The 15,096-nt window shown below is 52.7% G+C and overlaps 1 pseudogene; it reads right to left on the reverse strand.

Annotated features, from left to right (window-relative positions):
• Positions 1-4,415: 4,415 nt before the first annotated feature.
• On the reverse strand, positions 4,416-7,728 carry LOC101880513 (probable tRNA(His) guanylyltransferase; annotated as a pseudogene).
• Between the last annotated feature and the right edge of the window lie 7,368 nt (positions 7,729-15,096).

The raw sequence follows: 15,096 nt of genomic DNA on the forward strand, positions 1-15,096 counted from the left end.
ACCCCAGCACTCCATCCAGCCGAACCCTCATCTCCCAGTGCCCAGCATTCACCAGTGCTCCCCGCTGCCTCTCGTGACTGAAGATCCCAGTCACCCGGCACTATCCCCACCTGCCAGTACACTGCAGCTGTCCTCCCACCTCCCACTGTTCCCCAATCCCGGGATCCTTCATGCCCCAGAATCTTGGGATAAATGTACTAATGCATTAGCTGAGGAGACAATGTCCTTAGGTAGTGGGAAACATCTTCAGTCATGGGGGAGAGTCATCCAGGCTCTGCGGAAGGCCCTGCAAGAGCAGGAAACCTGGAAGGCAGCAAGGGAGTGTTTGATGGACCCCGAAGTGAGGAGTCGGGGCAGCCACACAGACTGTGCCCCCCCCAGCCTGTGCCGACTCCATTAGCCCTAAGGTCGGCAAGAGTGCGGCACGACCCCTCCATCCTCGGGCGCTGACAGCTCCGGAGGGACAGAACCAGGCTGGATCCCTCTGGGGAGCTGCCCGAGGGAGCCGGGGAGGAGAGAGCAGAGCCCGCGGAGGTCAGGGCCAGACCGTGGTCCTGTGGGCCCCAAGATGGCGCCGAGCACTAAGGTGAAGGGCGGGGCGAGGATGCTCCTGGCGGGGAGAGGGAGGGAGCACAAGAAGGGAATGGGGGGGGTGCAGGGGGGACACCATCCGAGGGCATCGGGAACAGTGTCCATGATGGACACACACCCCCGAGCAGAGGAGCACAAGAAGGGAATGGGGGGGGTGCAGGGGGGACAGTGATCCGAGGGCATCGGGACCAGTGTCCATGATGGACACACACCCCCGAGCAGAGGGATGGGTGAGCCCAAAGGGGAGGGAGGGGTGAGCCCAAAGGGGAGGAACAGCCCCGCCCACCGGAGAACCAGGTGGGGTTGGAACCCGAGCAGAGGGAGGGGCGAACCCAGAGAGGGAACGGCCAACACATAAAAGTGGGCGGGGCCGGAGCCCAACAAACAGGCACCGCAAACCGGAAGTAGCCGTCAGTCGAGTTCCGGCTCTGAACCAGACACGGGGTGGGACGGGCGATCCGCAACCGGTTCAAGTTTAGAGGAGGAGGAAACAGAGATAAAATCAGGAGCCAAAGGATTCCCACCCGAACTACAGAGGGACCAGGAGGGAAGAAATCCTCTGACAGAGTGGAAGGAAACACAAACTGCGTGTGCCGACCGGAGCTCAGCAGCCACATGAACGTTCCCGGTCCGGGTGGCACCTGGGGCACAGAGGCACTATTCGCCAGTAAACCCCAAGGACATACAAGTGATTGTTAAGGCAATTGCAGATAAAGGGCTTAACTCTGCCATGAGTTTCTATCCACAGGACTGGATTATCGGACGTCCCTGTAACCCATATACCCCGGTGACAAGAGAGGATGATAAGCCAACAAGCATCCAGCCTGCACCTGAAAGTTCTGCACCGATTAGATCCAAACGACAGCCAACACAGTGCCTTTATATACTGAATAAGCTCCTGTTGTTTGTAAACAGCCGGTTAGAGAGAACAATGCCAACAGCAATCAGTGAAGACATGGGTGTGTTAAAGTAACCTTTACTCCGACCAAGGGACGTTTTCAGTCTCATGCTCTGCCAGTGAGGAGTGACATGGGAAGCTGGGAAGAAACAGAGACCAGACACAGGACTGAAACTAGGCAAAGGGGTATTCCATACAACAGCCACATCATGGCTAGTGTATAAACTGAAGGGAGGTACCCAGAAAGCCCAGATGACTGCTTGGGTTGGGCTGGGTAGTGGTCAGCGTGTGGAGAACAATTGTATTTCCCTTATCATTTTTATTACTGGTGGTAAGAGACAGACGGAGGCCCCGGAAACAGAAAGAGGGGGTGCCCCACCAAGGGACAGACAGAAGGGGGGCCCCGGGGGCCCCCCCACGAGAGAGACAGAACGGGGCCCTGCTAAGAGACAGGCAGAAGGGGGCCCCCCGCAAAAAGACAGACAAGAGGGGGCCCCCACCAAGAGACAGGCGGAAAAGGGGGGCCCAAAGAGACAGGCAGAAGGGGGGCCCTGCTAAGAGACTGGCGGAAGGGGGGCCCCGCAAAAAGACAGACAAAAGGGGGACTTGGCAAAGAGACAGGCATAAAGGGGAGCCCCACTAAGAGACAGGGGGAAGGGCGGCCCCACTAAGAGACTGGCAGAAGTTGTCCCCACTAAGAGACAGGCAGAAGGGGGCCCCCACAAAATGACAGACAAAAGGGGGGCCCCGCTAAGAGTCCGGCGGAAGGGGGGCCCCGCTAAGAGGCAGAAGGGGGGCTCCGCTAAGAGACAGGCAGAATGGGGGCCCCCCAAAGAGACAGAAGGGGGACCCCACTAAGAGACAGGCAGAAGGGGGGCCCCACTAAGAGACAGGCAGAAGGGGTCCCCCGCTAAGAGACAGGCAGCAGGGGGCCCCCACTAAGAGACAGACAGAAGGGGGCCCCCACTAAGAGACAGACAGAAGGTGGACCCCACTAAGAGACAGACAGAAGGGGGCCCGGCAAAGAGACAGAGAGAAGGGGGCCCCCGCAAAGAGACAGGCAGAAGGGGGCCCCCACTAAGAGACAGGCAGAAGGGGGCCCCCACTAAGAGACTGGCAAAAAGGGGGCCCCACTAAGAGACAGGCAGAAGGGGGCCCCGCTAAGAGACAGATAGAAGGGAGCCCCGCTAAGAGACAGGCAGAAGGGGGGTCCCGCTAAGAAACAGGAAGAAGGGGCCCCTGCTAAGAGACTGGCAAAAAGGGGGCCCCGCTAAGAGACAGGCAGAAGGGGGCCCCCACTAACAGATAGAAGGGGGCCCCGCTAAGAGACAGGCAGAAGGGGCCCCTGCTAAGAGACAGACAGAAGGGGGGCCCCAGAGACAGCTGTAGCACAAAACCACTACTGCTGCCCCCAGTGACAAGAATGAGAAGGGAAATAACAAGGGGTGAGAATACAACCACCCACCACACTCCCATACCCAGACCAACCTCAGCAGCCATATGGGCCTTCCAGGCAGCTCCCTTCAGTTTATATGACGTGCTGTCGTACGTACCCCTTTGGCTGGTTTCGGTCCCATGTCCTGCCTCCGCTTCCTCCTGGCTTCTCGTGCCCCTCCTCGCTGACAGAGGAAAAGACTGAAAAGTCCTTGATCGGAGTGAACGTTACTTAACTCACCCATGGCTTCAGCTGATGCTACCAGCACTGTCCTCAGGCTAAAGCCAAAAACACAGCACTGCACCAGCTACTAAGGAGAAAAATGACTGCTACAGCTGAACCCAGGACAATAATCTTTAAGGCCCCTTCCAACCCACACTGTTCGATAATCCCAGTCTGGCCCATCACAGTTGAAACAAACAAACAAAAAAATCAAATGTATTATTTTCTCCTCCTCTTTGAACTGTCCTCTTCTTCTTTCTGCTTCCTTTGGCAGTTTCATTTGCTTCCTCATGACTTCATTAACCTGAAAATACAGCAGACAGCAAAGAGATCCAGATGGAATTCTCAAATAGACAAGAACCAAAGCTACAAAAAAAGCAACTGGCAACCCTATAGCACACTACATAGCATCTTTTGAAAGAAAGCCTGTTCTCACTTCAACCATGAACAGCTGAAACTGCATGTCATCACCACATGGCTTGAAGAAATGACCTGCAAAGTCACCTGACTGCAAGGGTTCCTGAATAACATAGAGTATTGAAGTTGGAGCTATAGAAAGCAAATGGAAAACCATGCAAACGTCATTACCAAGAAACAAATATGCATAAGGAACAAGTGGAATGTATTTCCAGGTGGAAGCCTCTATCCATTCCAATTAGGTCAAACAAAGTAACAGTAGGCCAAACAAAGAAACACTAGGTCAAAAGGCCATAATTCCTTTGCAGAGGAAATACCTGGGATCTAGTCTGACACAGCCCCCAACAATTATTATATCAAAATGACAACAGTCATTAAAACAACGTTTTTCAGGAAGCAGAATACTTTCTGCATTTTCTAAGCTGGTAACACCACAAAACCAAGGGCACAATTCATTACACAAAGTAGGTTTGTCTAGCAAAAACGTCAGTCTTGTGTAATTCACAGAATCCTTAATGCTGTAAGGGACCTCTGGAGATCATCTAATCCAACACCCCTCAGCCATTGATACATGGAGTAGCTCAATAGTCATAATTTGTACCTAAATCACATTGCAAAGACCAGTTTTTAGATTATGCTTATAGATACACATCTCTCAAAAATATCTCCAAAAATAATCAGACAGCTCTCACATCATTATAAGGTAAATATGCTTAGTTAATACATAGACATATGTTAAATACATAGACATATATTTGGGATATAGCTGGGGATCTCACAGTGCAGCTTACTTGCCATAACGTCCCTACTAAAACCATGAGCATGAAGCAAATGGTAATGCAGCTTTTTACCTTTTGCCACATACTCAGACAGTTCCTTTTCTGTACATCAGAGGTTCATTGTTGTAGCTGATGTTGAATGCAGAAGAGTACTTCATTCTCATCTCCAGCCAAAGTCCCCTGAGAGGAAATTAAAACGGAAAACACTCAAAGAAAAACAAACAAACTCAATCTCTAGGGTAGAAAAAGGGTGACCATTGGATGCAAGACTGACATTTAGGGCAGGTTTTCACCTTGAAGTCACAGGGTTTAACGGCCTCTTCCAACAGAGGAATTATTTCCAACTGCCAAGAGAGGATATTAATGCAGAGAAGGTTTTGTTGCCTGGTTGGTTACATTTTCCAGACTAACCGATAAAAGTCAACAGACTCCAGGACCAAATGATCTGCTCAAGTCTGCACATTGAGGCAAAATCCTACAGAAGGGACTGGGAATCAATACCAGCTGAAGCCTGCCATAAGACTTCATGCATACATATACCAGATGTTTATATGACAGTTCTATGGTTTCTGAACTTGTTACTGAAGGATTAAAATCCTACCAATACCTGCCCTAAAATACACTGTTTTCTAATCACATCAGCATCTGTCCAATTAAAGAAGTTGTTAAATCTACATCCACAAAATTATTCTTGTGAGAACAGACAATCCAGCCATGGCTGCTGGGTAGGCAAGTCCAGCTTTACAAATCTTATGATTTTCTCTCTAGCTGGAAAAAGCATGATCTAAAGAGACTCTCACCTGCAGTCTATCCTGTGCTTGCACTGGTGTCAAACCATTTCGCTGCACAAGCATCCAAAACACTGTATTATAAAGGTTCTTAATATGGCCTACGGAGAAAGAGAGAAAGAGTATTTACCAAATCTGAGTGACTACTCAGAAAAAAACAGCTTTAGTTTCAGAGTTGTACTCAAGAAACAGCCAGGAATAAAACAGAATTAATAATACCAGTTGCTAGAGATGATATGATCTTTCTGATTCATTCTTAAGGTACTGCATATCGTAAGAATGACTAGAAAGACACATTTCTGTGTAATTCTGAAACTGGAGAGCAGCGAGTGAAGGGTGTTTCTGTGCAACAAATAAGTTGCCTTCGTTTGAGCAAGAGGGATTAGGTACCAACAAACGCCTAGGAAGTAAATCCAATGGTGTGTTCTGGTGTGGAATATACAGAACTGATTGAACATCCACATCTCTTCAAGATTCCCCTGGCTAAACAAACTTGGAACACAAAACATAGTAAATTCTTTCTATTAACATCTGAAATATTTCTTGTGCTGAACTCACTCCCAGGGTGCAACAAATATGGTTGTAACCTGAAGGCTCCAAATTCCAGCCTGTATTTCTGTATCCATACAGAACCCAAAATGATGCTAATATTGCTGATTTAAAACTACTGCCCTACCTATTATTCCTTCACTGATTCATATACACACTGGCAATAAAGGTGTTTCTATTCTGAGACAAAGACAACTCAACTGCACAAATCTGTTTTCCAGAAACACTTACATTCTGCTTGTCTCCAGCTGAGGTAGCCCTTTAAATTCTGGGGGCTGGGATACAACACAATTCAGGCATCAAATCCTAGTGGCTGCAGAAGTTGCTGGTCCTTGAAGTAATCCTTCCAATAGGAAACATAACTTCAGGCAAACTGGGACACCGCACGAGTCATGACCTTGCTTGCAAACACAAAGCAAAAGGAAAAAGAAAGAAATTCATCAATGTGATTTGTAGCTGTGATTATCGGAGCTGTAAGTAACTATTGTTCTGGTGGGCAGCAGCATTTCTTAAGTAATGGCCCAACAGAGCAGCAACCACAGTCTTTTGAAGAACAGAAAGTACTGAGAATCAAGGAAGTTTGGCAAAGGTAACATTTGGTTATGAGAATGTTTATTCTATCAATGTTATTTTCCAATGTTTCTATCATCAATTTGGTTTTTAAATCTCTGTATCATTGAACAGATTTCCCTGAAAGATCATGAGCAAAGCCTCACATGAAGAACCTGAATTAGATATAGTGTATGCACCCAAACACAGCCCAGCTCTTCACTTCTGTCTGTAGATAAAGACAAACCTAAAGAAGTAGAGGCTTAGAGATGGAGTATCAAAGCAGCTGTTACCTCGCTCTTCCTTTTAACCACCTACTCTTCTGTTTGAAGACAAAACTGTATTCATCACTCGGCCCATAAGCAGTAACAATATCCGCCAGTTCTTCCATCACTGCCTGGCCACACTTGGTCACCACATGAAGAGCACGATCATCATTTGGCTTGTTGAACTCACGCTGCTCAGAAAACCTTCAAAACACAAATGGTTGGATAAGAATCCCTTAACAAGCCACTCAAAATGACAGCCCATTTATTTTCCTCACATTTGTCGTCTACCAATATTGATTTCCACTATCCTGTCAATACAGAGAATTCGCTCCAGGTATGAAAAGCAAGAACCAAAAGCCTTTAAATACACTCTGGATAACTCATTCTCTTTCCCATCAGGACCTCAGCCTAATCTGTCTTTCACGACTGGTTTCTGTATTTTACTGGGAAAAGATGACAAACACTGTTTTCTATAAACTCCCTTTCTCCCAGGCTGCCTTTTACACTCTATCCAACACAGACAACATTACCATTTACTTCTTAAAACTTGACAGCTTTACCAGAACCCTGTGACCAACCCAGAGACCAAATCCCCGGCAACGGATACATCACCTAGCACTTGAGAACGGCGCTCTATTTAGCCCCCAGAAAGGTGAATGCCGCACAGACACCGACCCCAAACACAACTAAAAACCCCTGTACACAGCTGCCGGCCTTCCCCCACCAACTGCTGCTCCCCTCACACACTGCTACAACCGTCTCCCTACCACGCTGCCCAAGGCACCGTTATGAATCCAACCATGGCCCTCGCAGGCAAAGCACGGGCAGCAATGGGAGAGGCCGAGCTCAGGGCTCACAAGGGGTCAGGAGGAGCTGCTCACCCCGCGGAACGCGCCCAGCCCGCAGGCAGTTCCAAGGCTCCTTCTCTCGGCCCAGCACTCAGCCCCATCCCAGCACCTCTCGGCCTCCCCGCCTCCCTACCCCGGCCGCGGCCCCCCCCTCGCTGAGGCGCCGCCACAGCGCCCACACCGTTAGAAGCGGCCCGGCCATCGGCTGCCCCCCGGCCTCACCTGGGCAAGCTGCGGCCGTGCAGCCGCAGCACTCTGCAGCAGTTGGGCACGCAGGGCCCGTCCACGGCCCGCACAGACTCCAACTCGCTTCTCGCCATGGACAGGAGGAGCAGCGCACCCACCGCCCGCTCCCGGCCGCCCGCAGCCCACCTGACCGCAGCGGAAACGGAAGTGACGTCACCACGCACCCGCCCTCGGGGGAGCCCTTCTGGCCGTCTCGCCGCACGTCTCCATGGTTACAGCCGCGGCCCGGGGCGTGGCCGGGGGCGGAGCCAACGGGCCCGGTGGAGCCGCCCGCGCGCGCTCATTGGTGGACGTTGGCGCGGGGGCGGGGCGAGCGTCTGTGTCAACGCCCCACAGCGCCCCCATGCGGCCGGCGGCGGCATCCCGCCCCCGGGGGACAACGAGGGGACCCTCGGGGTGCTGCACCTCCAAGCGGAGGAGCCCGAGGTGGGGCCGGGCAATGGCACAGGGTTAAACACACACAGACATAGATACGTGTGTAAATACAGGTGGGGATATACTGTGTGTGCATTCCTGTAGACACTGTCACGCGCTGCAGTTGTCATTACCGGACCCTCTTCTTTCAGACTCTTCTTGCAGTGGGGACAGCAAAGACTTTAGGAAAGGTGAAGGTTTCTCTTTACAGAACCCGCAGCCAAAACAGCCTCATCTCAAAACCTTTCTGCTGCATTGCAGAAACATGCAAAGTAATGTGAATCTTAAACAGAAGTGCTTCAGAGGGAAAAGAACATTCACAGAGGCAGACTGGGCTATGAAGAAAACACAATGCTCAGTTAAGGCTACCTCAGCTTAGTCACTTCATAAACTATCGATTCAGGTGTGTTCCTTTTCTTTGCACCCTTTCTGAAACAATGACTGACTCAAAGATCTTCAGCTGACTGAGCTGGGTCTGTTTAAATTGATGAAAAGCTATTGTTTCAGTTGAACTTTCAGCAGGCAGCAGAACACCCTTCAGACATGTACAAGTCTTTGGCAAAGCAATCAAATGACTCTAAGCAACAGCCATCGATGAAACCAGCTAACCCACAGAACACTAATCCCAGACTGGTTTGGGTTGCAAAGACCCTTTAAGCTCATCCAGTTAAAACCCCCTGCCACGAGGGACACCTTCCACTAGTGCGGGATGCTCCAAGCCCCTGTGTCCAACCCGGCCCTGATCACTGCCAGGGATAGGGCAGCCACAGCTTCCCTACACAACGTGTGCCAGGGCCACTCTCAGTGTTTCCTTGTTGGTTTTTTTTGTTGCTGTTGGTTCTGTTTCAGCATCTCTGCCCACCCTGAACAGTTGTCAATGAAAACACAACGGTGCCATTCAATGCTCCTTTCTGCTGCCTGTGCATTTGCTTTCAGAAGCAAGTTTCTCTTTACTTCTGGACCTTAACAGGTGTCTAAGATACGCAGCTGCATTCCACCAGCAGGCAGTACTCTTCTGGAGCTTATCCCAAGCTGTAGCAGTAGTTCTCCTGCATTCAGAAATATCTGTCATTTCTTTCCTAACCCAAAGACTCTCAGTATACTCTTCTTTCTGTTTTCCATTCTGCAGGATGCAGATGACAAGAAGAGAGATACGACTTTTGTAATACTTTCTGCGTTTTTACTGGTACAGATGTAAAGCCACGTGAAGAGCTCTTGTGACATAACATGAAATTACTGGAGGTCCTTTCCAACCCTAACTATTCTATAATACTACGAAGTGTGTACTAACACAATGTGAAATAACTGCTATCCTGTAACGTGCTTCTTGAACTATGTCCTAAATCTATCCTAAAGGATATCCTAACGTTGGCTTTCAAAAGACACTGTAACAGACTAATAACCATAGAAACAAGTGTATTAACAAAGGGAGTTGAGCGCGGGGGTGCTGCGGCCGGAGGGGAGCCCCCCCCGGCTCCGGACCCGCATTGAGCCCTCAGCCTATCCGCGCTCCGGGACCGGAGGGCAGCGGCAGCCGCGGAGCCTCGGCCGGGAATGAGGCGGCTCCGCTCGGCCCCAAGTGGAGCGTGGGGCCGTCGGGGGCCCCGTCCTCAGCGGAGCCTCGCAGGCAGGGAGGCACCGGTACTGGTGGGGCCGGGCAGAGGAGGACCAGAGCATCTCCGGGCTGAGGGGGTCACCGGGTCCTGTGGGACCGGGCAGGGGGCACCGTGCTGCTCTCCTCCAAACCGGATCATGGAGCAGGAGGTTTGGGTGCAGCTCTGAGCACACCCCGGCCTGGGCGCTGCGGACGGTGGCACAAGGTGGGCAGGAGCCTCCTGCAACTGAGTGGTGGTTCCCGGATGCTCCCCAGAATGCCAGCAGCTCATCAGGTGGTGCTTGAACATGAAAGCTTGGGCCAGACCATCCCTGGAGGATGTGTTCAACCACCCTTGGCTGCAAACATGAACTGCCCCAGGAGACAGCCACACTCCACCCTCACAGCCTGAGCCAGCAGCAGGGCAAGGAAGCAGCAGGTGCTTTTGGGGTGTGTGTGGTGTTTGGGGGGGTGGGAGGTTGAGTATTTTAGGGGGGATTTGGGCTTTTGGGAGGTTAGAATGGAGTATTTGGGGATTGGGGGTTTTTTGGTGACTTTGAGGTTTTGGGGGTTGGAGGTTTTTAAGGGCTGCGGTTTTTGCAGAGTTGGTTCTGGGGGTTTTGGGGTTTTTGGAGTTTTGTGAGGTTGGATGCTATTGGGGGATTGGGTGTTTTTGAGGGACTTTTGTGGTTTTGAGGGAGCTGCGGGGTTTGCTTTGTGGAGTCTTTGGAAGGCAATAGGTGTCATGAGAGTTCCTTCTCCTCCCTGTAGCTGCGGCACTGCTGACGTTGGGCTTTAGTCTAACACTGGTAACACTGATTTTAACTGTTGCTCAGTAGCACTTCCCCTGAGCAAGGCTGAACCAGTCTCTGGTGCTCTGCAGTGAGGAGGGGCACAGGAAGCCGGAGGAGCAGAGGCAGGATCTGATGGCAAAGCAATACATAATGCAGCTACTCCAACGCCAGCCACAAGCACTGTGGCTGCACCAGCCGTGGCAACAGGTACTGTGGCTGCTCCGAGGTCAGGGACTGTCACTGCAGCTCCTAGAACTCCAGTGACATGCACTGCTCATACTGCACCCACGGCGAAAAGCACTGTGCCTACTCTAACCCCAGCAACAGGCACTGCGGCTCCTCCAAGCACAGCAACAAGCACTGCAGCTGCTCCAGCGCCAGTCTTCAGCTCTGCAGTTACTCCAGCTCTGGCACGGAGCACTGCCGCTACTCCAAGGCCTGCAGTGTATGCAGTGGCTACATCAACCCCAGCCACAAACACTGCAGCTACTCCAGTACCAGCCACAAGCCCGAAGATGCCAGTGACACACGCTGCTGCTACTCCAACCCCATCGACAAGCAGAGAGGCTTCTCCAACCCAAGCTGTAAGAACAGTGTCTCCTCCAACCGGGGCGATTTGCACATCAGTTACTCCAATACCAAGGGCAGGTGCAGTGACTACTACAACTCCAGTGACATGCACTGCAGGTATTTCAACACCAGCTACAAGCACTGTGGGTGCTCTAACCCCACGGACGGGCACTGCGGCTACTGCATGCCAACAACAGGCGTAAAGCGAGCAGCTATTCCAAGCACTGCAAGAAGCAGAGCAGCTACTGCAGTGCCAGCCACAGCATTGTGGCTACTCCAATGTCTGAGGCAGAAACTGCAGCTACTCCAAGCTCAGCAACAAGGAGTGAGGCTTCTCCGAAGCCAAGACAATGAGTTTGCCTTCCAGCACCTAACAGGATGCCTACAAGAAAGGTGGAGAGGGATTGTTTTAAAGGGTATGTAGGGATAGGACAAGGGGTAACAGCTTTAAGCTGACAGAGAGGGAAGAGGAGAGGAGATCTCGGGAAACAGCTCCTTCCTGTGAGGGTGCTGAGGCACAGGGTGCCCAGAGCAGCTGTGGCTGCCCCATCCCTGGCAGTGCTCAAGGGGCTCCAAGGGGCTTGGAGCAGCTGCTTCAATGGAAGGGGTCCCTGCCATTGGAACTGGATGAGCTTTAAGGTCCCTTCCAGCCCAGCCCAGTCTGGGATTCCAGGATTCTCTGCTGTGCCAATGTGGGTCACCCTCCACTTGCCGTAGGTGCCGTGACGCCTGTTCCATTGCCCAGGCTGAGCTGTGACCCCTCGCATGCTGCACCTCCGCACCAAAGGCACTGAGGAAGAGCAGCCCGGGAGGGACCTCCCCAAGCCAGCTGGGCAGAGCCTGGTGCCCCCACAGTGACTCCTGGAGCACCCCTGGGTGCCCAGTGGCCATGGGCTCCATGCACAAAGCTGTGGCTGTGGTGATGCCCATTGTGACAGGGCCCCCACACTGAGCGGGGGCTATTGAAGGAGCCAGAGCCCTGCAGGAGGGAGAAGCTGTCAGGAGATGTGCTGGTGCCATGGCAGCTGTAGGAGCAGGGCATGGGTGAGGAGGAGCTCAGCCCTGGGCTTGTTGATGTGCTTGGAGCTCAGCTCTGCCTGCAGAGATGCTGGGGGCAAAGCAGGAGCCTTGTGTGTGCAGGAGCTGCTGGGGTCAGAGGTGCTGAGGAGGTGTCAGGGCAGGAGCAGCCCTGGGCAGTGCAGCTGCTGGTGCTGTCACTGGGAGCTCAGCACAAGGGACCTGCCTGGCTCCAGCAAGGCTCATGGAAGCCCACCGGGCATTGCGGAAGGTGGGAAGGAGCTGGTGGGCTCTGGGCACACCTGCACAATCCTGACTGGGGCAATGCCCGTGAGAGCCCCTGTGCTCCCCCAGCAACAGGGCCAGGACAGGAGCTGTTGCTGGGTCCTACCTTCCACTGGGAAGTCTGGAACTGCCCCAAAAGTGGCAAGAAGCAAAAGTGGGGAGGCAAGTGTGGGGTATCCCAGAATGAGGGAAACTGGGGGCACCTGAAAATGGGTGCAAGACAGAAGTGAGAGGCACCCCATAACTGAGGAACACCCCAAAAATGGGAACTCAGAAACTGAGGGGCATCCCATTATGTGGTTTTACCCTATAAATGGGGTCACCCAAAAAGTGGGGTCACCTTCAGAGAGGTCATAGGATGCCCCCAGAATGTGTTGTAGGGGAAGAGGAGGAATCCTCTTTATTTGGTGCTGGGGCTGCCCTGGTCCCCACCAAGCACCGAGCCCTGGGGGTGCCCTCCCAACACCACAAGACCCCCTTTTTGGGGGTTACTATACACAAAGTACTGCTGCTGTGGAGACAGGAGTCCAGGTCTACCCAGAGTGGCTGCCCCAGCGTTACCATGGCTTGGGGGAGTCACAGCTGCTTTCAGGGACTCCTGAACCCCACTTCTACCTCCCTGTCAGAGCTTGGGGAAGAGTGGCTGGAAACTGCTCATGGGGAAGGAGCTGAGGCTGCTGATTGATGGAGCTGAGCATGAGCAGCTTGTGCCCAGGCAGCCTCCAGCACCCTGGCCTGGATCAGCACCAGTGCAGCAGCAGGGCCAGGGCAGGGATTGTGCCCCTGTGCTGGGCACTGGGGAGGCTGCACCTGAATCCTGTGCTCAGCTCTGGGCCCCTCACTGCAAGAGAGACCTTGAGGGGCTGGATGGGGCCAGAGAAGGGAACGGAACTGGAGCAGGGCCTGGAGCACAAGAGATGGGGAAGGGCTGAGGGAGCTGGGGGGGGTCAGATGGAGAAGAGAAGGCTCAGGGGGGACCTGATGGCTCCCTCCAAGTGCCTGCAGGAGGATGGAGCCAGGAGGGGCTGGGCTCTGCTCCCAAGGAACAAGGGATGGGACAGGAGGAACCGGCCTCAAGCTGCACCAGGGCAGGTTTAGATGGAGCTGAGGAACAATTCCTGCCCCACAGGGTGCTCAGGCATTGGAACAGGCTGCCCAGGGCAGGGCTGCAGGCACCGGCCCTGCAAGGGTTCACCCCCCTCAGTGCCATGGGGCAGGGGTGGCCTTGGCAGTGCAGGGTAAGGGTTGGACTGGATGAGATTAAAGGTTTTTTCCAACCTGGTTGATTCTATGATTCTGTGATCCTTTTTGCTATCAGTGAACCAAGTTGTCATGGTTTAGCCCAGCCAGAAACTCAGAACCATCCATCCCGGAGGGATCAGGAGGAGAATGGGAAGAATGTGACTCCCATGGGTTGAGATAAGAGCAGTTCAGTAACTAAGGTATAACACAAAACCACTGCTGCAATCACCAATAATAATAATGACAAGGGGAATACCAAGGGGAGAGAATACAATTGCTCAGCACCCGCCGACTGATACCCAGCCCGACCCAAGCAGCGATCTGAACCTCCCAGCTGACTGCCCCCAGTTTATATAGTGGGCATGACGTGCTGTGGTATGGAAAACCTCTTTGGCTAGTTTGGGTCAGGTGTCCTGTCTCTGCTTCCTCCCGGCCTCCCGTCCCCCCTGGCAGAGCACGAGACTCACAGTCCTTGGTCAGAGCAAACATGACTTAGCAACAACTAAAAACATCAGTGTTATCAGCGCTGTGCCCAGGCTGAAAGTCAAACCACAGAGCTGCACCAGCTAAGGGGAAAACTGTCTGCTACAGCTGAACCCAGGACACAAGTACTTTCAGTGAAGGGAGGTGCTTCTAAACCTGGTGGGAGTTTGAAGGTTTGTTGTAACACTGATGGGGCTGCATTTACAGGCATCTGTAGTAGCTGGAAACTTTAGTTCAGGCACTCCTTCAGTGCCAAGAGCAGGACCAGAGGGACAGCACACAAATGGAGTTTTAGGTGGTAAGCGAGGGTGCATTGCCATGTAGGTGGCACTGTTGTGGAGCTCACCCTGTGTAGGTGATGCCCAGCACCAGCTTTCTGTCCTAGATCCTTGGCTGTGGGAGCAGCGGCTGGACATTTGCACTGTGAGCCATGCTACAGGATACCTGAGAGCAGCCACCATAAAGACAGCACGCAGATGGAGTTTTAGGTAGCAAAGCTATGACAGATTGCCGTGTTGGTGGTACCATTGCAGTGCTCACCATGAGTAGGTGATGCTCAGAACCGGCTTTCTGTTCTAGATCCTCACCTGTGGGAGCTGGGCCTAGATTTTCTCATGCTCTGGGCTGAGCTCCAGGACACCCATAAGTATGCAGATGGAATTCTAGGCGGTGAAGTGAGAGCTGATTGCCATGTAGGTGGCACTGTTGCACTGTTCACCATGTGTAGGTGATCCCTAGCACCAGCTTTCAGTCCTGGATCCTTGGCTGTAAGGGCAGGGGCTGAACGTCCGCACTCTGAGCTGAGCTTTTGGACCCCCAAGAACGGGCACCAGAGTGGAGAGGCAGAAAGCAGATGCAGATTTAAGTGGATGCCACGTTGGTGTCACTGTTGGGAAGCTCACTGTGTGTAGGTGGTGCCCAGCACCAGCTTTCTGTCCTGGCTCTTCTGCTTTAGGACAGGGGCTGAACGTTCAAATCTGAGCTGTACTCCAGGGCGCCAGTGGGCACCAGAGAGACAGTAGGCAGATGGAGTTTTAGGTGGTGAAGAGGGGATGGATTGCAATGGTGGCTGCCCCTTTGAGAAGCTCGCTGTGTGTAGGTGATGC

Source organism: Melopsittacus undulatus, chromosome 18, assembly GCF_012275295.1.
Source record: "Melopsittacus undulatus isolate bMelUnd1 chromosome 18, bMelUnd1.mat.Z, whole genome shotgun sequence".
In the NCBI taxonomy this organism is placed as follows: domain Eukaryota; kingdom Metazoa; phylum Chordata; class Aves; order Psittaciformes; family Psittaculidae; genus Melopsittacus; species Melopsittacus undulatus.